Source organism: Myxine glutinosa, chromosome 9, assembly GCF_964187855.1.
Source record: "Myxine glutinosa chromosome 9, kmMyxGlut1.1, whole genome shotgun sequence".
NCBI lineage: Eukaryota > Metazoa > Chordata > Myxini > Myxiniformes > Myxinidae > Myxine > Myxine glutinosa.
The window spans coordinates 6,931,289-6,954,011 of NC_136269.1; the positions used below are offsets into that span (position 1 = coordinate 6,931,289).

The window sequence follows — 22,723 nt, forward strand, 5'->3', positions numbered from 1 at the left end:
CTCCTCGGTGCGTTTGGACTCACGGAAACCGAACGCGCGCGACAACTGCTCGACCTCCCGGAGCTGGGTGAGGCCCGTCCATCCGAACGCATGGACCACATGCTTGCTCTACTCGGCGACCACAGCCCAGATTTCCTCTTCCGCGAGCTGTTCCTCTGGCAGCTACCTGGGCAGGTATGATTAGCTTTGGCTAATTCGCCCATCACGGACCCTCGCGCCCTGGCCAAGGAGGCCGATAAATTTTTCTCGGCCAGGCGACACGTCGGAGCGGCCGCCTGGAACCCTGGGCCGACCGAGGCAATGCCCGCGCCACGACCGGCGCCACCACCGGCCGAGTTAGCGCCACTGGCGGCAGCGGCCACCACGACGCCCCGTCGACCGAACCCGACGCGACCGCCGGAGCCTCCACCAGAGCGGACCATGTGCTACTACCATGCCAGGTTCGGGCAGAAGGCCAGAACGTGCCACCCACCGTGCACTTTTGGCAGGTCAGGAAACGACCAGGCCGGCGCTCACTGCCTGCCATGAGCGTCCGCCATTCAGGCAGCCTTCTGTTTATTACGGACACAGCATCCGGGCGGCGTTTTTTGTGCGACACCGGCGCTCAGCTGAGCGTGATACCCGCCTCGGTGCAGGACAAACAGGCCGCGCTTTGCGGCCCCGCCTTGGTCGCCGCAAACGGCTCCTCCATTCACACCTTCGGTTTGCGCAGCGTCGCATTCTGCTTCGGGGGCCAGCGCTTCAGGTGGGACTTCATCACGGCGAACGTGCCCATGGCCTTGCTGGGTGCAGATTTTCTTTGCGCGCATGGGCTTTTGGTTGATGTCAAATGGCGTCGGCTCATCAACGCGGAGACCTTCAGCTCGCTCGCTTGCTCATTGAGCGGCTCCGCACCAACCAAGCTAGCCTGCGCTCTCCCAGCCGCAGACGATTTCACCCGTCTACTCGCCGAGTTTCCCGCCCTCACGCAGCCGACGTTTTCGGCCGTCGCCGTCAAACACGGCGTCGAACACCACATCCCGACCACAGGTCCACCGGTCTACGCCAGGGTTCGTCGCCTCGACCCGGCCAAACTCGCCGTGGCGAAGGCGGAATTTGACGCGCTGGAGCGATTGGGCATTGTGCAGCGCTCAAATAGCGCGTGGGCCTCACCCCTGCATATCGTGCCCAAACCGGGTGGTGGATGGCGACCATGCGGCGATTACCACCATCTCAACGACGCCACCACCCCCGACCGGTGCCCGATACCACAAAAACAGGACTTTTCCGCCTGTTTGGCGGGGCGGGTGATCTTTTCCAAGGTCGACCTCATTCGGGGCTACCACCAGGTACCCGTCCGGCCGGCCGCCGTGCCGAAGACGGCGGTAATTCCACCTTTTGGTTTCTTCGAGTTCCTTCGCATGCCGTTCGGCCTTAAGAACGCAGCCCAGGCCTTCCAACGGCTGATGTACAGCGTGCTGCGCGACCTCACCTTCCTTTTCGTCTACTTGGACGACATTCTCGTCGCCAGCACCTCCCGGGCGGAGCACCTCATCCACCTGCGCACGCTTTTTGAGCGCCTCGGCCAGCACGGCCTCATCATCAACCCGGCGAAATGCCAGTTTGGCGTAACGGCTGTCGACTTCCTGGGGCAGCGCATCACGAAGCGTGGGGCCGTTCCGCTGCCGACCAAGGTGGAGGCAGTCACAAGTTTCCCGCGCCCCCGCTCCATCAAGGCCCTACAGGAATTTTTGGGAATGGTAAATTTCTACCACCGGTTCGTGCCTTGCGCCGCCCAACTCATGCGCCCCCTGTACGAAGCCCTCCGGGGCAAGCCGGCCAAGCACGACGTCGCCTGGACCAAAGAGATGGACAAGGCATTCACGGGTGCTAAGCTGGCCCTCGCCAACGCGACCATGCTGGCGCACCCGGCGCTCGACGCACCCATCACCCTCAACACGGATGCTTCCGCCTACGCGGTGGGCGCCGTGCATGAACAGTGGGTGAACGGGGCTTGGCAAACGCTGGCCTTCTTCAGCCGACAGCTTCGCCCTAACGAGCGCAAGTATAGCGCTTTCGACCGCGAGGTCCTCGGCCTTTACCTGGCCGTTCGCCACTTCCGCCATCTTTTAAAGGGCCGCCCGTTCACAGCGTTTGTGGACCACAAACCCCTGGTCTTCGCCATGGCCAAGGTTGCAGAGCCGTGGTCGGCCCGCCAGCAGCGCCACCTCTCCGCCGTGTCCGAATTTACGACGGACAGCCGGCACGTTGCGGGCAAGGACACCGCGGTGGCCGATTGCCTCTCCCGGTGCGGTGCGATTGCCGTCCACCTCGGTGTGGACTTCGCCCGCATAGCGGCCGACCAGACCGTCGACCCCACGGTGCAAGCCCTCCGGACAGCGGACACAGGCCTGCAGTTGGCCGATGTCCCCTTCGAGGACACAGGCACGGTTCTCCTGTGCGACATTTCCCTGGGCCAACCCCGCCCCATCGTGCCCACTGGATGGCAGCAGCACATTTTTGACGCCCTCCATGGCCTTTCCCACCCGGGCCGGAAAGCGTCGCAGAAGCTCGTGGCAGCGAAATTCGGCTGGCACGGGCTCCGTAAGGACGTCCGCGACTGGGCCAACGCCTGTGTCGCCTGCCAGCGCGCGAAGGTCCACCGGCACACCCAGGCCCCGTTGGCACCATTTGATGTGCCCGCGCGGCACTTCGACCACGTCAATGTGGACCTGGTGGGACCCCTTCCCTCCTCGCGGGGCTTCACCCACCTCCTCACGATGGTGGACAGGACCACCAGGTGGCCGGAGGCCGTCCCGCTGGCATCAACAACATCCGCCGATGTGGCGCAGGCCTTCATTGGCACCTGGATTGCCCGTTTCGGCGCCCCCTCGGACATCTCCTCCGACAGAGGCCCGCAATTCACCTCTGAGCTTTGGGGCAAGGTCGCCCAGGCCTTGGGGGTCAAGATACACCGCACCACGGCCTACCACCCCCAAGTCAATGGCTTGTGTGAGCGGTTCCACCACTCGATGAAGGTCGCTCTCAGGGCCAGCCTCCAGGATGACGGTTGGGCTGACAGGCTCCCGTGGGTCCTATTGGGCCTCCGAACGGCCCCAAAAGAGGACCTCCAGGCTTCCACCGCCGAGCTGGTCTACGGCCAGCCACTGCGCGTGCCGGGCGAGTTCATCCCCTACGCCACCGGCCCCTGGTCCATGGCTCGCCAACGCTCGGTCCTCCAGGAGGCCGCCAGGAGGTTTGCCCCCGTGCCCATGTCCCACCACGGCTGCCCCCAACCCCACGTCCCCCCAGCACTTCGCATTGCGGAGTACGTTTTCATCCGGAACGACGCACACCGGGGACCGCTCCGGCCACCGTACGATGGACCTTTCCGGGTCCTGAAGAGGGACGACAAGTCGTTCATCATGGACATCGGCGGCAAACCAGACCACATCTCCGTGGACCGCCTCAAGCCGGCCCATTTGGACCTCGACCAACCTCCATGGTTGGCCCTTCCTCCATGACGGGGCAGTCCCCCGTCAACCAAGCCCCCCGCCCGACCATCCACCGCCATGCCACCTACCACCCCCATACGAATCGCCAGGGGTCGTTTCGGCCGGGTCATCAAGACCCCCCCTCAAACTGACTCTCCCGGTGCAAGTTAATTCTGGGGGGGGCGCATGTAGCGGTTACCAGAAGCATTACACAATCCCCTTGCACCGGTCATGACGTAACTGGCGGGCAGTCACTTGCCCGGGCTCGTCCGGACTTGCCAGGACTTACCTTGCCCGGGCGGACACTTGGTTTGCATACCACGCCCCGTTGAGAGGCGTGGCCTACCGATTTGCATACCACGCCCCGCCTGAGAGGCGTGGCTTTTGTGTGGTGAACTTTGGTTATAAATTGCCGCCCATTCTATCGGGCTTTTCAGTGCTTTTGAGTTGAGCTAGAAATAAATAGCTCAGTGAAACTTCGTTCCTGGTGTCGTCCATTTTGTCCGGCTCTATCGTGAGAGCATAGCTCCACAATATGATGCAATATGCCGACACGCCTATTCATATCGTTAATCTGGAGGAATAGATAAACAGTTGAAAGGATGTTTGTCACTTTGTAGAAATCAGTCAAAGATATTTGAATGGTGGAATCCACTTTCACAACAAAAATAATGAATTTGAACCAACATACAGCGCTTATTTCACATTCAAAAAAAAAAAAAAAAACGTCTTCGTTTTTGTCAATTCTGAGTTTGCTTGATAAATCAAGCTTCAGTGAATGACACGTTACCTTGAAACCCTTTAAGTTGGAATGCTAAGTGACCAAAATGAACAGAAATCAGTATGATTGTATTCAATAGCACATGACATCTGTTTGTAAAAGTGTCAAGTATCATGACACGTAAAATTGATGGCAACTACACCAAGCTCCTCCGTAAAACATTCAACATCCGTTGGCAAGACCATGTCACAAACATTGACCTTCATGGTAATTTGCCAAAATTTTCTGATGTTGTGGGGAAGAGGCGTTTGAGATTGGTGGGTCATGTCCTCTGGCACGAAGAAGAAGCAGCAAATAGCGTCCGACTTTGGAAGCCTTCAGAAAGGAGAGTTGGTCGGCTGAACCTGACGTTGATTAATATTGTCTGCAGCGACACCGAGCTGCATACGGACGAACTCAAATCCGCCGCAGCTGACAGAGCTGTTTGGGCAAATCTGACAAAGTAACTTTGTTCTTTGTCGCTCTGGTTTTTTTTGGTGTTTTGTTTGTGATTGTCTGATCAACATTATGTATTAACAAGTAGTAGTAGTAGTAAAAGTAAAAGTGTCAAAGATAATAAAAAGAGAAAATTGTACCGCTTCTGGAATTTACATCCACTCTGGTGAAGTCCCCGACATATGTACCTAACATCTAGTATCAATGAAAATTTTCTAGCCGACCAAGTAGGATATAACTCCTTGACTAGGCCACTTTTTGCAGTTTGCCCCCCTACTACTCTGGACAACTTGGAATGGGCACAAAATTTGTGTCTTAGGGTAGTCGTGAACAAAAAAATCTCCCAAAATGAATAAAAACTAGAAGAGTGCGACTGTCGCCAATATGCCTCCGCATAGTCCCACAACGGGTAGCTGCCATCATTCTGCATATGTATGGGTAGGGGATCACGTTTGTGAAGTTTTGTGTTGATTGGATAAGGTTCGTTTTTCTATCCAAGATGGCTACAAAACCACGTCACCTATGACATCATCATTTTCAAACTATATGCAACAGTGCTGTTAGATGATATTTGTAAGATTTCGCATCGATAGGGTGAGCGGTTTCAGAGATATAATTATTTAATATTTTCCTTCAATCCAATATGGCTGCCAAACCATGTGACCTATGATGTCATAAATTTAATATTTCAAGACAAATGGGTCATACAATTGCAATTTCTCTGAAACCGCATGCAATTTCTGAGTTTTAGAATAAGGAATTTGATTAAAACATTTTTGGCTGGTATACCACTTCACCTATGATGTCATCATTATCATGCTTTTGTTCCCCATTGGGAGTACTTGACAATGTGCCAAGTTTCAAATTTTTCCATTCAGCGGTTTCTGAGAAATAATTTTTTAATTATTTGCTTTTAATCCAAGATGGCTGCTATACCACGTAACCTATGAGTCACAATTATCATAAAAACATTCTGCATGGGTGTACAAAACATAAAAACATTCAAAAACACTCCTACCCTGAAAGTTTCGTCTCAATCGGATATATGGTTGCTGAGAAAAACGAGGTTTAGCCCGTACGGACGGACAGACGGACAACCCAAGAACATAATGCCTCCAGCGACTTTGTCAGCAGAGGCATAAAAAAAAAGATTCCGAGTCTCGTGAAACGGATGGATATGTATCACCTTCAATACCACCCCTGCCAACATTTACAACTCTTGTTTTTTGGTATACAAGTCCGAGGGTGGTGGAAGATTTTTAACACAAGACCAGAGAGGAAAGGAGGGATACACGCCAACAGCAGAATCGAAGGTGAGAACAGAGAGACACTTGACAAAGAATGGGCGAAGAACGAGAGGGTACGGGGAGGTGAGGGGGGACACAGACGGTAAACCAGCTGGATACAAGATCAAGCACAGCAAGGGGGAGGTTTGAAAGACCAGGAAGGGAAAAATGGGAATACAACAGCAATGGAACAAAAACAAAAAAAATAAAGGTTTGTGGAGGGGAGAGGTGAAAACACAACAACCTGGAAAGGATGGAGTAAGCTTGGGGAGATTTATTGATGGGTGAAAATATCATGGGCATGGATGGGGGAATACCTAAGGAGGTGGTATGCAACCATCTTGATGTCCTCCAGGGATTAATGAGATTGAACAGACTGAAGAAGTTGCTGCCATAAGGGAGAGAAAAGCTAATCAAATGAATGAAGGTGGGCAGTGAGCCGGATTGGAAGTTTCCACTAGAAAGTGGGTTACTGCAGAAACCTGGAGGGGTAGAGGATGGGGCAGATAACCGAAAGGGCAGAGGGGGCAAGACCATGAAGCAATGGAACACAATTATCATAAAAACATCAAGGATGTGGGAAAGACCATGAAGGATGTGGGAAAGACAGAGAGGCCATCAACCGACCTGTGATGTGGTCCAAAGATTCGGCATCATCTTGAAGAATTCCAATGATTTTGAAGGCTTTGGACTCTATGGCATCGCAATGTGAAAGCTACGAGGTAGAGGTGCCAGCCCAAAGGGGAGAGCAGTACTCCATCGAGCTGCAGATGAAGGCATCGTCGTAGGTTGCGAGTAGATCATATTTGCAAAGGAAAGACTTTGAGGATGCTCAGTAAATGGCTGACTTTGGAGGTTAACCAGAGCTCGGTGGGATGGTTTTCCAGATTGAGTAGAAACAGAGGAAGATTGTGAGATTTGTCAGAGTTGAAACATGTATTCCAAGTGTTTAATCAGCTTCTTTTTTTGTTTGTTTTGTTGTTGTTGTATACTGAATCGAGGCTCGTGAAAGAGCTAACATTTATTTCACAAACAAATCAACCAGACAAACAAAATATACAAAAGAGGGAGCGGAAGCCAAGATGGGGAGAGAAGGGGAAGCACACAACCACAACATTTGAGAGCAGGGAGAAGTGTGGGAGGGAGAGGGCTTGGGGGCAGGAGGCGTGGGAAGGGGAGGGGGGTGGGGGGGGGGAGAGGTATAAAACACATGGGGACCGAAATTAGCAGGGGTAGAAAAGATCAAGGTTTTGTATGGGGGAGGATAAGAGATGGTGGTGAACAGCTGTTTTAAAGACCTGGAGGGTAGAGTGGGATTGAAGAGTGAGGGAGTTTGTTCCAGAGGCGGGAGAAAAGAGGAATGAAGGAGTGAAGGTGAGCAGAAAGTCTTGATTTTGGCAGTTTAACCATAAGAGGGTTGCAGGCAGATCTTGTGCGACCTGCAGGAATATTTGGGGGACAGAGCCCAGAGAGGGCTGGGGGGGGGGGCAAGGCCAGAGAGGAGTCGGTAGAAGACGGAAAGAAGCTCTTGATTCTATTAAGGTTTCAAAGAGTGAAGAGGCTGCTGCTTCCCGATCTTAAGGATGAGGGATGCCAGAAAAACGATAAGGAAAGCATTCCAGAGAATTAGAAAGATTGTTGATGAAGATGATAAAAAAGGACTATGCCAAAGACACTACTTTGAGGGATTCCAGCAACAATGGGGAGAGGACATTAGAGCATCCCATGGAAAGTCACACACTGACTAAGAGAGTGGAGGAAGTCAATAAGCCATGATTGGTGGTGTTCTTGAATGCCATAGGCTGGGAGTTTGGAGAGCAAGGCTGCGTGGGTTTTACATTGTGTCATACGTCTCAAGATATCTCCAATACCTTGTCTGAGATTCTGTGCCTCTATCATTCCATTGTTGGGAAAGCAGCAGCATGCCCAGGGTGAAATAGTTAGCGAGTTCCTCCCATCCCCGTGTTGGGACATTGGGCAGCAAAATGGTGTCCATTGAATCAGGTTCCAAACCAGCTCCAAATCAGGTTCCAAATCGTACACTTTTCAAAATCCAATCTCACCCCTCCCCTCTGAAAAGACCCTGAAATCAAGACATTGTACTTGTCTCATTATTATTATTATTATTATGAATAATAATAACTTTATTATTATTGGACTTCCATTGGACCGTTCTGGGAAATATTGGAACTATCGGAACAACCACACAGATCAGTACATACGACACTGCTCGCTCCGCAGGAACAGCACAGGAAGTAGCAATGGCTGCGGGAACATTTGTAATGGACAAAAGTGAGCAGTTCCTCAGGTGCGGGATCCTGGGTCATCCACACGATGCTTAGATCGTCTCCTTCAACACTCCAACAATGGTTTTCTGGATTTTGGGGCATGTGTATCCTGCATGCTTGTGGATTGCTCGTTGATAACAAAATCCGAGAAAATGCACCACAAAGCAGAGGCAGGGAGTGATCCTCATTTACTCCTCCGCAAAAAGACATCGAGCTTCGTCAACAGATCATTTATGTCCGTAAAGTTCATAAACAAAAAGCTGGAGCAACGGATGCAGATGTTCAGGAAGATCGAGGTTCTGGTCAAGTTCAGCACGATTATCAGTCCAACATAATCTTTAAGACTCTAAACAAACAAAAAAAATACCTATTTTGGGGGCAACTTCCCCACCCCCTCCCCCCTGCCCCCCGCTCCCACCCGTGTACCTCCTCAGGCCACAACTTTTCCAATGCCTTGAACAAACATTGTACATCACGGATGATGAAGGTTGTGGTGAAGTTTCATCAGAATTGTGTGTGTAGGTTCAGAGAAGAAAGCAAATACCTATTTTGGGGGGTCAAACCTGGACCCACTTTGACCGCCCCGTAGACCCTAGAAGGGACAGTTTTTTTTAATGCCGTGAACATACTTCAGTACATCACGGGTGATGAAGGTTGTGATCGAGTCTCATCGAAATCGTGTGTAGTTTCAGAGGAAAAAGCAAAAATCCTATTTTGGGGGGGTCAAACCTGGACCCACTTAGAACCCGGTAAACCCCCTTAGACTCCAACGGTTTTTAATGCCGTGAACAAAATTCGTCACAACACAACAAATATCATTTGTGCCAAATTTGGTCACAATCCCTTCAGTGGTTTCGAAGAAGAAGTTTCAAGTGTTTACGGACAGACGGACGGACGGATTTTGTGAAACTGGTCACAGTTTTACTGAGCGGAAAGACAAACACACAAACCAACAAACACACAAACACACACACAAACCGGAGTGATCAACATACTTGCAAAAAAAATAATAATACATTTGCCAAGTAACAAACACACACAAACCGGAGTGACCGGAGTCAACATGTCCATCCTTCTCTTTCAATTAACGTTGGTGTTGTGGCAGACACGAAAGCTCACTGGCATGAGGGCATCATTCCACGCACCAAGTGGGCGGCGGCCACGCCCGAGGGGTAGGCGTGGCCACGGGATATACACCGGGCGCACAGCCCGGAGCACTCCAGTGCTACAGTTGACCTCTGATAATAAAGACTCTTAAACTTACCGCGTTGTCCACTTCCTTCTTGTTGTACAAGTAAGCGCGCGTAGCACCGCGCTTCATTGGTGACCCTCCGACGTTCTGGTCAGCCGTCACTGACCACCCGAACCCGCCACAGCAATGGCAACCAACGCGGTCCAAATGAAACTCCCCGAGTTCTGGGAGACGCAAGCCGAAGTCTGGTTCCTGCAGGCAGAAGCCCAGTTCCGACTTCGAGGTATCACGGTGGACGAGACCAGGTACTGCCACGTGGTCGCCTCCATCGGGCCCGGCACGGCCGCCCGCGTCGTGTCAGTCCTGAGGAACCCACTGGCCGACGGCAGGTACGAGGCGATCAAGCGTCTCCTCCTCGCCACATTCGGCCTCACGGTGGACGCTCGGGCCGACCGCCTCCTGGACCTCCCCGAGCTCGGTGACACGCGACCGTTGGTCCGCATGGACCATATGCTGTCATTGATGGGCGACGAAACCCCGAACGCTCTTTTCCGGGCGTTATTTCGATGCCAGCTGCCGGCACGAGTCCGCCTCGCGTTGGCCGGTTCTGTGACGACGGAACCCTGAGCTCTCGCTGCCGAGGCCGACAGGTTCTTCGCGGCTTTGGACGCGCAGGCGAGTTTTGGCGCGGCCGTCGTGCATCCCGAGGCTGACCCTGATGCTGATGCACCACACCTCGGGGATCCCGAGGCTGATGCACGCCGCGTAGCCGCCGCCACGCCACGCCCACCACCACCGCGAAAACTGCAGCCTCCGCCTTCGCCGCAAACCTGGTGCCATTTCCACGCCAGGTTTGGCCACAAGGCGAGGAATTGTTGCCCGCCGTGCTCCTTCGGCAAGTCGGGAAACTACAAAGCCGGCGCTCGGTAGCGGCCCTGAGCGTCGGCCATTCCGGCAGCCTTCTTTTTATAACGGACACCTTGTCCGGGCGCCGTTTCCTATGCGATACGGGGGCACAGGTGAGCGTTATCCCTGCCTCTACGTCCGACAAGCACACCGCGGGCCGGGGCCCCACGTTGCTTGCCGCGAACAGAACACCCATACGCACATTCGGGAAGCGCTGCCTCTCCCTGCGGTTCGGAAGGCAACGCTTCGCGTGGACGTTCGTAACCGCTAGTGTCCCCATGGCACTGCTCGGTGCGGACTTCCTCTGTGCACACGGGTTGTTGGTCGATGTGAAGAACAGACGTCTCGTCCAGGCTGAAATGTTCAGCTCGCTTGCTTGCGCGCTGAGCAGCTCGTTGAGCGGCTCACTGAGCGGCTCACCGAGAAGCTCGCCAAGCGGCTTGCTGAGCGGTTCGGTCCCGGCAAGGTTAGTTTGTACGCTTCCGGCAGCGGACGACTTCACCCGCCTCCTCGCCAGCTTCCCGGCCCTTACGCGGCCCACCTTCTTGGCGGGGGCCGTCAAGCATGGGCTGGAACACCACATCCCCACCGCCGGGCCACCGGTCTATGCCCGGGCACGCCGCCTCGAGCCGACGAAGCTCGCAGTAGCTAAAGCGGAGTTCGCTACGCTGGAGCGGCTCGGAATCGTGCTGCGCTCCGAAAGTGCTTGGGCGTCGCCGCTTCACATCGTACCCAAGCCCGGCGGGGGATGGCGCCCGTGCGGGGACTACCGGCGCCTCAACGACGCCACCACCCCCGACCGCTACCCCGTCCCCCACATCCAGGACTTCTCCGCCCGATTGGCGGGCATGTCCTTCTTTTCGAAGGTGGACCTCATACGCGGCTACCATCAGGTCCCCGTCAGGCCGGAGGACATCCCGAAGACGGCGGTCATCACGCCATTCGGACTTTTCGAATTTCTTCGGATGCCCTTCGGTTTGAAGAATGCGGCTCATGTATTCCAGCGACTAATGGACAGCGTCTTGCGCGACTTGGATTTCGTGTACGTCTACCTGGACGACATCCTCGTCGCCAGCGCGTCCCGCGAAGAGCACCTTCACCATCTCCGCACGCTCTTCGAACATCTGGGCCAGCATGGCCTCATCGTGAACCCCGCCAAGTGCCGGTTCGGCATCGCCGACATCGACTTTTTGGGGCACCGCGTCACCAGGCACGGGGCTGTCCCCCTACCGGCCAAGGTGGAGGCGGTGAAGGGGTCTCCGCGCCCCCGCACGATCAAGGGGCTCCAGGAGTTCCTGGGCATGGTAAACTTTTACCATCGGTTCCTGCCCCGCATCGCCCAGCTCCTGCGCCCCTTGCACGAGGCCCTCCAAGGGAAGCCGGGCAAAGGTGACGTTACCTGGACCGAGCAGATGGACGCGGCGTTCGTCGGCGCGAAGCTCGCCTTGGCTAATGCCACCATGCTCGCGCACCCGGCACCCGATGCACCGATCGCCCTCACCACCGATGCCTCGGACCACGCGGTGGGTGCGGTGCACGAGCAATGGGTGCGTGGTGCTTGGCAACCGCTGGCGTTCTTCAGCCGGCAGCTTCGCCCGCCCGAACGCCACTATAGTACCTTCGACCGTGAGATGCTCGGGCTTCACCTGGCAGTCAGGCACTTCCGCCATCTGCTTGAGGGCCGTGTGTTCACGGCCTTCGTCGACCACAAGCCACTGGGCTTCGCGATGGGCAAGGTCGCCGAGCCGTGGTCGGCCTGGCAGCAGCGTCACCTCTCGGCCGTGTCCGAGCACACAACGGACATCCGGCACGTCGCGGGGAAGGACAACCCGGTGGTGGATTGCCTTTCCCGGTCCGTCGCCCACGCAGTCCACCTTGGCATCGACTATGCCCGGATGGCGGCGGACCAGGCCGCCGACCCCGGCGTCCAGGCCTTGCGGACCGCCATCACGGGCCTCCGCATCACCGAGGTGCCGTTCGACGGCGTGGCCCTCTTGTGCGACGTCTCCCTCGGGGGGCCTCGCCCCATCGTGCCCGCGGGCTGGCAGCGCCAGGTTTTTGACGCCATCCACGGCCTGTCCCACCCGGGCACGGAGGCCTCCCAGAGGTTGGTCGCCGACAAGTTTGTCTGGCATGGCCTCCGGAAGGCCGTCCGCGGCTGGACCAGGATGTGCCTTGCGTGCCAGCTCGCGAAGGTGCACTGGCACACCCAGGCCCCATTGGCCCCGTTCACGGTGCCGGAACTAAGGTTCGACCACATACACGTGGACCTGGTGGGACCTCTGCCCCCCTCGCGGGGTTTCACCCACGTCCTGACAATGGTGGACCGCACCACCCGGTGGCCGGAGGCCGTGCCTTTGGTGGCAACGACGGCGGCGGACGTCGCACAGGCGTTCATCGCCAACTGGGTCGCCCGGTTCGGCGCCCCCTCGGACATCTCGTCTGACCGCGGCCCCCAGTTCACCTCGGAGCTCTGGGGGGCGGTCGCGCGGGTGCTCAGGGTCCAGCTGCCCCGAACCACGGCCTACCACCCCCAGGCCAACGGCCTGCGCGAGCGGTTCCACCGCTCGTTGAAGGCCACACTCCGGGCCACCCTCCGCGACGGCGGCTGGGTCGACAGGCTCCCCTGGGTCCTGCTGGGCCTCCGGACGGCGCCCAAGGATGACCTGCGCGCATCTGCGGCGGAGATGGTCTTCGGACAACCGCTGCGGGTGCCGGGCGAGTTCCTCCCCGACCCCACGGCACCATGGTCCGCGGCGCAGGAGCGCTTCGCGCTGCAGGAGACAGCCCGGAGGTTCGCCCCGGTGCCGACGGCGCACCACGGGCACCTGCCTACGCACGTCGCCCCGGAGCTTCGCACCGCGGAGTACGTCTTCGTCCGGCATGATGCCCACCGGACACCACTGCGGCCCCCGTACGACGGGCCTTTCCACGTGCTGGAGATGGGGTTGAAACATTTCACCTTGGACATCGGCGGTACTCCCAACCGCGTCTCGGTGGATCGCCTCAAACCGGCCCACCTCGACGTGGACCACCCACCGCCGGTGGCTCAGCCCCCGTGTCGGGGCCGCCCCCATGCGGGCGGACCCCCGGCACCGCCCAGGCCCGCCGGCACGCCGCCCCCCGGTCCTGCACCCATCCAGGGTGCAGCCGGAGGCATCCCAGCTGGCATCCCTGCACCCCGGACGCCGCCGGTCGCCAGAGGGCGCTTCGGCCGGGTCATCCGTTTGCCCCGCAAACTGGCCCTCCAGGTGCGCGGGAATTCTGGGGGGGCGCGTGTGGCGGACACGAAAGCTCACTGGCGTGAGGGCATCATTCCACGCACCAAGTGGGCGGCGGCCATGCCCGAGGGGTAGGCGTGGCCGCGGGATATACACCGGGTGCGCAGCCCGGAGCGCTCCAGTGCTACAGTTGACCTCTGATAATAAAGACTCTTAAACTTACCGCGTTGTCCGCTTCCTTCTTGTTGTACAAGTAAGCGCGCGTAGCACCGCGCTTCAGTGTCCTCTTTTTTGTGAATGAACTATTTGTGCTCGACCGATTACTTGGCCCTTAAGATCCTTGCACCTGACTCCCCGTAATTTTTTTTTGTGGTTTAATCAAGGACCGATTTTATGAGACGCACCCACAGTCGTTGGATGAACTACAAAGGAATATCCCGTGCCACCTGGGAAAAGGTTATGTTAAAGCGCGGTGCTACGCGCGCTTACTTGCTACCAAGGAGGAAGCGGACAACACGGTTAAACAAAAGAGTATTTATTCACAAGAGGTCACTGTAGCACTGGCGCGCTCCGGGCTCCGCGCCCGGTGTATATCCTGAGGCCACGCCTACCCCTCGGGCGTGGCCGCCGCCCACTTGGTGCACGGAATGATGTCACCACGCCAGTGGGCTTTCGTGTCTGCCACACGCGCCCCCCCAGAATTCTCGTGCACCTGGAGGGCCAGTTTGCGGGGCAAACGGATGACCCGGCCGAAGCGCCCTCTGGTGACCGGCGGCGTCCGGGGTGCAGGGATGCCAGCTGGGATGCCCCCGGCTGTACCCGGGATGGGTGCCGGACCGGGGGGCGGCATGCCGGCGGTGCTGGGCGGTGCCGGGGGGTCCGCCTGCTGGGGGGCGGGAATGACGTGGGGGCCGAGCCACCGGCGGTGGGTGGTCCACGTCGAGGTGGGCCAGCTTGAGTCGATCCACCGAGACGCGGTCGGGAGTACCGCCGATGTCCAAGGTGAAGTATTTCACCCCAGTCTCCAGCACGCGGAAAGGCCCGTCGTACGGGGGCCGCAGTGGTGTCCGGTGGGCGTCGTGCCGGATGAAGACATACTCCGCGGTGCAAAGCTCCGGAGCGACGTGCGTGGGTGGGTGCCCGTGGTGCGCCGTCGGCACCGGGGCGGACCTCCGGGCGGCCTCCAGCAGCGCGGAGCGCTCCTGCTCCACGGACCAAGGTGCCGTGGGGTCGGGGAGGAACTCGCCCGGCACCCGCAGCGGTTGTCCAAAGACCAACTCCGCCGCGGATGCGCGCAGGTCCTCCTTGGGTGCCATCCGGAGGCCCAGCAGGACCCAGGGGAGCCTGTCGACCCAGCCGCCGTCGCGTAGGGTGGCCCGGAGCGCGGCCTTCAACGAGCGGTTGAACCGCTCGCACAGGCCGTTGGCCTGGGGGTGGTAGGCCGTGGTTCGGTGCAGTTGGACCCGAGCCCCCGCGCGACCGCGGCCCAGAGCTCCGAGGTGAACTGGGGGCTGCGGTCGCACGAGATGTCCAAGGGGGCGCCGAACCGGGCGACCCAGGTGGCGATGAACGTCTGCGCGACGTCTGCCGCCGTCATCGCCGCCAAAGGCCAAAGCGCCAAAGGCACGCAAAGGCAAGCACCGCGCTTTAATTGGTGACCTCCGACGTTCTGGTCAGCCGTCGCTGACCACCCGACATGGCAACCAACGCGGTAGCAATGAAGCTCCCCGAGTTCTGGGAAGCTCAGGCAGAGATCTGGTTCCTGCAGGCCGAAGCCCAGTTCAGGCTTCGACGCATCACATCAGGGTCACCATTTAAAGCGCGGTGCTACGTGCGCTTACTTGCTACCAAGGAGGATGCGGACAACGCGGTTAAACAAAAGAGTCTTTATTCACAAGAGGTCACTGTAGCACTGGTGTGCTCCGGGCTGCGCGCCCGGTGTATATCCTGAGGCCACGCCTACCCCTCGGGCGTGGCGCCGCCCACTTGGTGCGCGGAATGATGTCACCACGCCAGTGGGCTGTCGTGTCCGCCACAATGTACATTTTCATTCAACATCACCAGATCTTTCTAGAGATGGTGGACATGCCCAGTACAGTACTAAAGAACACTTCAAACATGACCACAACTTTTCCATATTCACTGGAAAGTTCTGTATGCCAATTGTATTCCACGAACACGAATGGGTACCCGATTTATGGACACCTGTGTGCATATACACAACACACATTAACACATGATATACCGAGACAAGGATTTTTTGGTGAGAATAACATGAATCAAAGGATACCCGTATTAGCAGAATTCTCAGCATGGTTTCTCGTCCGTGTTGTGCTTTCCCATGGAATCAGATATAACTATAAAGTACCATTCCAGGACAGGACGTTCCAGTGTGGAATACTGCGCATTAAAGATTCGCACCCAAGACGTACCTCATCACCCACGTACGGTAAGGTCACTCACCAATCAGCAGGAAGAGCCCAACATGCGGAGTCGCTAGAGAGCAGCACCGACTTCGGAAGACTTGAACACGAACGCTGGTCCGAATGTCTCCTTACGGTCAGAAGGTCCACGCCGGCGGAAATGTCCCGATGAAATGCGCTCCGCGACTCGCACTTGGCCACGCCCCCTTGGCTCCGCCCCTCCGCGTGCCAAGCACCGCCTCCAGAGTACCTTCGATGCAAGCTCCTCCTCCTCCTCCTGCACGAGGTCCATGCACCCTCACCGAGTTGGGAAATGTACACTCGACCTTTGCAAACGCGACACACGTTCGTCCATCGACACTTCGCGCCCACACCGAATGAATTCCAGAGCAAAACGATTCATGGCGGAACACGAGGGGCGTCTCTTTGAGAACAGATAGCCCATTGTGTTTATTGTACATGAACTGAAATATCCAAAGTATGTCGATGTTGAATCCACAAAAAGACCTTGAAACACACGCTGAACGATTTGAATGGAACCAGTGAAACTGAGACAAACAGAGGGTGTTTGTGATTGTTTCTTTTTGATACATCGACAAGTTCCGGTCCTCGTGTCCCTTTACAGCTCGTAAACTACACTGAATGACATTCCTTCAATGGCAATTACTTCCCATGAACGAGACGGTATTCATAGAATACTTACCCCGCGCAGTCTTTAGATGGACTTGGTGCGAGCCAACTCTTTTTTATATATATATATATAAGTTCAAAACACACCTGGTCACAAGTGTGCCGCACTGACGAGGTCCTCAGCATCATCCCGTTTCGGCCCTTCAACCTCGATACGGTCAGCAAAGGTGGGCCAGCAGCACCCCCAGCCAGTGCGAACGCAGACTACAACAACAACACCTGTTGTCTTTATATCTCTGGGCGTTAGGCTTCGTTTAATTCAACAGGTAAGTTCTGAGGGGACGGGCGTCACCCGAGTAATATGCGCTGTATCAAATGGTCATGTAACATGTGGTAAAGTTTAAATTTCCTCCGTTGAATGGTTTTTCATGTGCACGCAATATGCGCTATATCAAATGGTCATAATAATAACAATAATAAATCTTTATTTTCCAATATTCAGGGAAATTATTCTTTGGTGACACCGTAAGTTGACCATCATTAACACATAAAACACAAAGGGAATAAGAAAACAATATAAAAAGATATAAAATATAAAATAAATATAAAATATAAAAATATGCAAGATGGACTAAACAGCAAAATGTCTAGGAATTTGAATTTAGCATTTGAATTGCACATGGTACAAATTACCGTTTGAAAATGTTCTTCTTCATCCTCCTTACACGAAAACGTCTCCCTGATGGCAGTTTTTCAAAAAGTCCGTTCAAGAAATGACTTTCATCAGTACACACCTGCACCGCCTTCCTTTTCAGTGCTCGCAAGTATAGAGACTACAGACTGGTTGAGGCCCACCGACAGCTTTAAATGCCAGTGTAATGACCTTTCTCAATCGTGAATTATTCCGCACATTAAGATAACTGTACCAGGAAATGAAATTAAATGACAAAACACTGATCAGTAAGGAATTTGTCAACATCCGCATCACACGAGAGAGAACACAAAATGAATTCAACTTCCTGAGAAGATGCAATCTTTGGCCTTTGGCTTTGGCCTGTTTGAGCAGGCCGTCACGTCATGTAACATGTGGTAAAGTTCAAATTTCCTCCGTTGAATGATTTTTCATGTACACTCAATATGCGCTATATCAAATGGTCATGTAACATGTGGTAAAGTTTAAATTTCCTCCGTTGAATGGTTTTTCACGTGACGTCAGCAAATTTCCGAATTCCGACAACGTTCTTCAGGAAACATCATCTCAAGGAATGTCGAGTGAAGGAAATGAAAACTGAAGATAATCTCCAGAGGTGAGCGCCTTGTATAACTCCCGACTTCCCCGTTAAGTTTGACGGAAACGGCAAGAGTGACGTCATGCATTGCATTGGCAACAGGGTCGCAACAAAACTGTAACAGTTATCTGTTATCGTGACGTCACGTACACTCAATATGCGCTCTATCAAATGGTCATGTAACATGTGGTAAAGTTTAAATTTCCTCCGTTGAATGGTTTTTCATGTACACTCAATATGCGCTCTATCAAATGGTCATGTAACATGTGGTAAAGTTTAAATTTCCTCCGTTGAATGGTTTTTCATGTACACTCAATATGCGCTATATCAAATGGTCATGAGACATGTGGTAAAGTTTAAATTTCCTCCGTTGAATGGTTTTTTATGTACACTCAATATGCGTTATATCAAATGGTCATGTAACATGTGGTAAAGTTTAAATTTCCTCCGTTGAATGGTTTTTTATGTACACTCAATATGCGCTCTATCAAATGGTCATGTAACATGTGGTAAAGTTTAAATTTCCTCCGTTGAATGGTTTTTCATGTACACTCAATATGCGCTATATCAAATGGTCATGAGACATGTGGTAAAGTTTAAATTTCCTCCGTTGAATGGTTTTTCATGCACACTCAATATGCGCTATATCAAATGGTCATGTAACATGTGGTAAAGTTTAAATTTCCTCCGTTGAATGGTTTTTCATGTACACTCAATATGCGCTATATGAAATGGTCATGAGACATGTGGTGAAGTTTAAATTTCCTCCGTTGAATGGTTTTTTATGTACACTCAATATGCGCTATATCAAATGGTCATGTAACATGTGGTAATGTTTAAATTTCCTCCGTTGAATGGTTTTTCATGTACACTCAATATGCGCTATATGAAATGGTCATGAGACATGTGGTGAAGTTTAAATTTCCTCCGTTGAATGGTTTTTCATGTACACATGTATGGGAATATAAAAACAGCAAAAATTCAGTCAAACCATGAAATGCTGCATTGTCGGGTCACAAAACTGAAAAGCAGAACAGTATTTGTACACGTGCCTGAAGGCAGTAGACCGATGATGTCAGGTTAAGAGGAAAAGCGTTTACCGCATCACTTTACCATTGCAACCGCATCACTGGATAGGCTGTCCTCAGATGCCTCGGGATTCTCCTGCCCCATTGACACATATGCAACCAGTCATCCATCAAGAACGTCGTCATCCAAGTGTTTGGGGGCGTGAACGAAGACGTCCTGACCTGATAGGAGGTGATGCGGTTGCCGTGCTGTCAGTAACATGGCGTTGGACCTGGGAATCACAGGGATGGGCAAGCATAGAGGGACAGAGGGTAGAACCACAGGAGGAGGACTTGGGCGCAGAAGACGTTCAGCTGGAGTTGAGAGAATGGGAGGTATGTGGGGTGGATCGGGGGGGGGGGGGGGGGGAGCAATAGGTGGCCCATCCAAGTCGTCTTCATCACCGAGAGAATCATCACAGGAACCTCTGTGCGGGTGTGGGATGGTATGTGTAGTCCATGTAGGTACCATGTAACATTCCGATTGTAGTACATGATACGACGAGCGTCGTCGTTGAGAGACAGCGAACTTGCGGATGTCGCACCAGTTCACGTCCACAGACACAACCAGGTAACGATCCCGTGCTCGAGACTTGGATCCATCTGAGTGCAAGTACACCAGGTCTCCAACATGAGCTGTCGGAGTAGCAGAGCGTTTTGTTGATGGGGACTTGGACTTCTCACTATAAGTATGGTTCCTGGAGCGTTGGGCATGCTGCTCTCGGCCAAGGTTCTGATTCAAGATTGGAATCTGGTGGTTAGTGAACTGGTCACGTTGTGTCCACATCTCCCGTGCAGACATACCGCGAGATCTGATACGTGAGTTTAATCGGGCAGTAGCCGTGGAAAGCTGACGAGGCGACACTGGACCTGCTAACGGGTCTTTTGTGTAATAATTCAGCTTTTAATTCCTGAATGGCTTTCTCGGCGACAGGGTTTTTGACGCGACGAAGCTCGAGGGAGACGCGGTGATCTTGCAGGAGCTTGTCATTAGTGGGAGGCTTGAATGCAGAGGCTTGATCAGTCCGGATGACAGCAGGGAGCTCCTCCATCGGATGAAGTTCACTGATGAGTTTGAGCAGGCCGTCACGTAGGGTGTCATGGCGTTCGTCATAAATGAGAGGGGAACGGGTGCAGGAAGTGATGCACTCGCGCAAGATCAAGATCAGTTGACGCCCACGCTTTAGGACATCTGCTGCAAAAGTCACACCAACTGTATCGGGAGGATCATAGGACGATTGAGGAATGGCACGCGGAGTGATTTTTCGAAGGGAAGCACAGTGGTGGCAAGATGTTTGTGAAACACCAGGATGGGAGTTTACAGCTGAGTCGGCATTCGTACGCAGGCTACACAGTGCAGCTTAAAGGTCAGGTGTGCACCTCGAGACCATCCTGCCACGCACCCACACCTGGGCTGGAAATGAACGTTCGGGTTCATCGCGATGCACCAAACGTTCCCGAACCAGAACCATCAAGTTCAGTGAGGTCGAGAAAACTGAGCCTCTTCTGTGGTCCGAAGAAAAGTGTTTTTTTTTTGTTTTTTTTTCAAATCGATATTTTAAAAACCAAAATGTGTGGATGTGTCACCAGTTTTAAGTTTATTCCATAAGTCATTGTTAATGAGGGCAACGATGGAGATGAAGCCCCGCCCACATCCATTGTGACACGGTGCTTTGTTGTTGCGTTTCGGAACGTTGGTGTTTGAGTGGATGGAGATGAAGCCCCGCCCCCTATCATTGTGACGCACGGAGCTTTGTTGCGTTTCGGAATTTTCGTGTTCGAGTTCGCGTGTGAGTCTTTTGCGCTCCCTTTATCCACCTTCTGCATTCAAAGCAAGATGTGGTCTTGGTTTACAAGGATGAAGAAAAAGTGGAAGAGAAACGATCGTCAGGTAATAATTGTTTTACGTTCGACATCGCGGTTGTGAACACGATTCACGATCACGATCATCACGATCATCGTGCATCGATCACGATTTGAAACACGATGGAATAATATTTACCGATATGAACAGTGATGTGGCTTTTACTGAAATTCTTAAGATGCTGTTTAGATTTTGATGATTTGCGTGTGATATGATTCATCGGATGTTTATATGAATCGTTTAAAATAAAAAAACCTTCAATTTCTGATATTTTGCCTTTTCATTTGGGCTTCCCAATTGGAGCCCCGCCCATAGGGCAGGTGCCGTTGCGAGTTGATTTAAATTTGGTGAAGATCCGAAAAACGGATACCAGGATTTAAACATTTTAAAGCGATTCTTCACTGTTGAGTGATCGGGACAAAAACGATATGCAGCATGAAATTTGAAAAACGTTGTGGACGAGTTACGACAAAACTTTGTGGATGAGTTGGGTTTGTGACGAGAACAAGCTGATTCGATTTTGCTTGATGTCGGATCCAGAACGAACGGTTCAGTTGACACAAAACGTAAACTGTTCAACCTGGCGGAGGTGTGCTTTCCACTGAGTACCGTTGTCGTTGAGAATGAGACTTCAGTTACTGCTCTGTGACGAGATTCTTTCGTCGCTGGTCTAACTAGTTAACGTAAGAACACGATTGGTTTTTCTTATCTTATGCTATCAATAAAACACCCTTCATAAGTCATTCATGATTCATTCACTCTATATAATTAATGCGAACACTTTTCACTCTTCATGTGACTCATACACTTCATGTGACTCTTCATGTGACCAAAAACACCACGAAGAACCAAAAAACCCCGAAGACCCCATGAAGACCCCAAATATCCAAAAAGACGAAAGGCCGAAAAAAACACCACGAAGACCCAAAATACCCTGAGATCCAAAATGCCACAAAGACCCAAAAGACTCTGAAGATCCAAAAGATCCCAAAGACCCTTAACGACTCCATAGACCCAAGCAATATCCAAAACATCAAAAAGACCCCAAAACACCAAAAAGATCCCGAGGTCCCAGTGGACCCCAAAAACCCAAATCACCCCGATGACCCAAAATACCCCAAAAACCCTAAAATACCCCAACGACCCAGAGGACCGAAAATACCCATGGACCCCAAAGATCCAGAGGACCCAAAAGACTCAAATGACCCAAAAGATGCCATGAAACCAGAAGACCCAAAAGACCCCGAGGACCCAATTAACCCAAAAGACCCTGAGGACTCCAAAGACATAAAAGAAGAGTAATTATGTCTCTTACATTGGAATTGTAGATGGTGGCTTGCAAACTGAACCTCAAGGATGTTGTACAGAAGCGGGAGTTTTTTTTCATCACAATAAATACAAGGCACGTGGAGGTGAAATTCACTGCATGTAATGTTCAACGTGCGCAGAGTAAACCGAGTGTTCATTTACGTCTGCAGGATGTCTAATAAATAAAGAAGATATAAGCACACCTGACATGAGGCCCAGGCTTCAGACTTTGGCACGATCACGAGGCTGCCCCGTCAAATAAACTGTTCCAACCTGTCATTTTTGACGGGTTTTCTACTCGTTTTAAATAATTAATTTACTGATCACGTGGTTTGTATCTTCCTCACCTACCCCGTAGACCGAAGCGGTTGTACTTCTGCAATTCAGCAGAGTTGCAGTGGATGCCTCTCCGCACGAAACGACCCAGTCTCGACACCACCCACAGCATGAAGCACAGGAGGTACATAGTGAGAGAAAATAATAAATTATGTAATATTATACAGTACAGGGATGGTGTTGGGTGTTGGGGTTGTGGTGAATGTGGACATGACACAGGCTTG

At 53.2% G+C, this 22,723-nt stretch overlaps 1 protein-coding gene across 2 annotated transcripts in view; it reads right to left on the reverse strand.

Annotated features, from left to right (window-relative positions):
* The window catches only part of LOC137412320 (FERM domain-containing protein 6), a 125,953-nt gene extending 109,739 nt beyond the window's left edge, over window positions 1-16,214 (reverse strand). The window contains exon 1 of one of the 2 annotated variants that reach the window (XM_078784064.1): window positions 16,046-16,214. The gene's annotated coding sequence lies outside the window, so the exon portion shown is untranslated. The remainder of the gene's footprint in view (window positions 1-16,045) is intronic. The other variant, XM_078784065.1, reaches the window with a different exon arrangement.
* Between the last annotated feature and the right edge of the window lie 6,509 nt (window positions 16,215-22,723).